Below are 3,050 nucleotides of genomic sequence, written 5' to 3' on the forward strand. Positions count from 1 at the left end.
AAGATGATACTGGACTGAACCTCTGAAACTATAAGCCAGCCCCAATGAAATGTCCTTTATAAGGGTTATCATGGTCATGGTGTCTCTTTATAGCCATAAACTAATACACTTCTTTTTTTATTCCCCACATCCCCCACCTCAGAGTACACATTCTTAGCCCCTAAGCCTGGAGACCTTGTTTCAAAACAATAACAACAAAAATTTTAGGGGAGAAATTTAGTTTTTTGGTGTTCTTTTTTTTTCAAAACAAAATAAAATAAAACAAAAATGTGGGCCCCAAATTGGGGTTGTTTTTGCTTTCGATTCCTTTTAAAAAGCTAGCTCTTCCGAAGTACTTCCTACCTATGGGGACACATTTAGACTTCCTCACATGATAAGCCTCTTCCTTTCCTTCTCTCCTCTTTCTCCTTTCAAATACTAAGGCCTGAACCCAGGGCCTCACATTTTTTTTTGCTTTGCATTTTGAGACAGGGTCCTACAAGATAGCTCAAGTTAGCTTTGACTCATAGCAATCTTGCTTCTGCCTCCAGCACTACGATTACTGACATGCGCTAGGGGTTCCGGATGGGGCAGGGCGGGGACACACGCTGGGGATAGGGGAGGGGGACTGCAGCTGGCCAGCGCGGCCACACGGGGTCGCGAGGACCTGGCTCTCCCCCTCAGCACCAAGCCATCGCTGCCGCCGCCATTTTGCCTTCCATTCCGTGTCCGCCACTTACTTTTTATTACAATTTTATTATTTTTGAATTTAATACAATATATTTGATTCTAGTCTTTCTTCTACCTTATGCTCTCCCAGGTCTTCTCCACCTCCAAACTTGCCCAACTCAACATTCTTTCAACTAACCCTCAAAAGCCAAAAAACCAAGAAGACAGAACAACCCTACAAAGACAAAATCCACTAAAGCATACAACAACAGCAAGAGCACACACAAAAATATTCCTGTTGGTCAAGTAATTCCGAACTTGAAGCCTGCCCTGGAATGTGGGGTTATCCCTACTGTCATTCAACTGGGGAAACTGATTTTCCTCTTTCATCAGTTATCAATGGCAAAAGGCTTCTTGGTTAGGGGTGGGACTTCATGTGCACTTCCCCTCCTCTGTGCTGGGATTTTGTATGGCTTCAGTTTTTCAGATCTTGTGCATGATATTACACTCTCTGAGAGTTCATATGTGCATCAGCAATGTCTTCAGAAACTACTGTTCAGAGACAAGGGAGAAGTTGTCAGAATTGAAATGAACTCATGTTGTGTGATGGTTTGTATATCTCAGACCAGGGAGTGGCACTATTAGAAGGTGTGGACCTGTTGGAGTAGGTATGTCACTGTGGGTGTGGGCTTTAAGACTCTCATTTTAGCTGCCTGGAAACCAGTCTTCCACTAGCAGCCTTCAGATGAAGATGTAGAACTATTAGCTCCTCCTGCACCATGCCTGCCTAGATGCTGCCACAGTGCCACACTGCCACACTGATGATAATAGATTCAACTTCTGAACCTGTAAGCAAGCCCCAATTAAATGTTTTCCTATATAAGACTTGCCTTGGTCATGGTGTCTGTTCACAGCAGTAAAACCCTAACTAAGACACACTGGTCCTGGTAGTACTGGCCTGTAATGTCAGCACTTGTGACATTGAAGTAGGGCAATTGTAAGTTAGAGGCCAGCTTAGGTGTCATAGCAAGATTTGTGTTAACTCAATGAGACGGAATGTGTTAGCTTCTTCAAAAGCAAGCAAAAGCCAAGAAGCCATGTGGAAGGGTTCTGCTGCACACTGACTTGATGCTATCTGAGTGTGTCCTCACCTTGTTCAGCCTTTCTGCAATGTTCTCAGTAGGGCTTGTGTTGTCCATGTATCAGCTGGGGCTAGGCACATTGTGGTGGTCAGTTGTTCTCTGCAGCATGACTAATAGTGTTTTATTTAATGGTCTCCTGCTGCTGTAAAAAGAACCTTCACAGAAGATACACTTATCTGTGAACATAAAGATAAATATTTAGGATGCAGTTAGGGATTACACTGGCTTAGGAAAATGGTAGTGGGAGGTTCTTATTTAGATTTCATGACCTCTTTAGCCATGGATGGTTGGTTAAGTTGACAATAACAGGCAAGAATTTCTTCCCATTGAGTTGGATAAAAGTCCAATTCAATGGTTGTTGGTTACATCCAGGATTTAAGTGCCACTATTGAAGATTTGGGTTGCTGCCCATTGATGTGGTTTATAGGTGTGGTTTATAGCTAGATAGGACTATTGACTGCCTTCTGCCCTTGGCAGCTTTCTGAATATCTTTGGATACTATGAAAACTAGGTCCCAGGAAAGAGATTTCTAGATCAATTGAATCTCACTCCTCCAAGTCCTATGTCCAAAATTTATATTAAGTTCTGGAGTTCAGCTCTGGCAGGGTTCTGGAACTTAAAGACAAGATATGTGGTGTTGGTGAAGGTGAAGACACTGATCTTACCTGTTGAATTTCAAGTGAGTGACTCCAAATAGCTAGAGCTGTCTTTATATAATCATAATCCTGCCCACCTAAGTAGCTACATCATCAGTTATTTTATTAAAGGAAATAATCGCATCAGCATTATAAAAGCTCCATAATTAGAAGCTTCCAATAGTTTCCATTCCTTTTTCCTACCTCCTGCTGGGTCAATCATTCCCTAACCTTAGTTTGCATTACAAAGTACAATTTTAGCAAGTGAAAAATAAATGTCTAGTCAGGCATGTCCTGTAGACATGAGCACATAAACAGCTGGTAACAGTGTGGTTATATAGTTATGCAAAATGGAAAACAGATTAAACATTTGTGGGTATAACTACTATAAGCAAATAGCACTCCTCTGTCATATTTTTTTTAAAAACTGCAGCTAGAGACATGCCCATTGTGCCAAGCAAACTTTCTTGATATGCATCTATCAATTCCTGATACCATCTTTCCAAGAACCATTTTTAAAGTTTGTATCCATCAGATACAGAGTCCCCATTTTAAGTCTTTATTGATCACATATAGCTTCCTTAGAACAGTTATGCAAGCAGGACTCACTACTCTCCACAACTGC

Source organism: Mastomys coucha, unplaced genomic scaffold (assembly GCF_008632895.1).
Source record: "Mastomys coucha isolate ucsf_1 unplaced genomic scaffold, UCSF_Mcou_1 pScaffold9, whole genome shotgun sequence".
Lineage (NCBI taxonomy): Eukaryota > Metazoa > Chordata > Mammalia > Rodentia > Muridae > Mastomys > Mastomys coucha.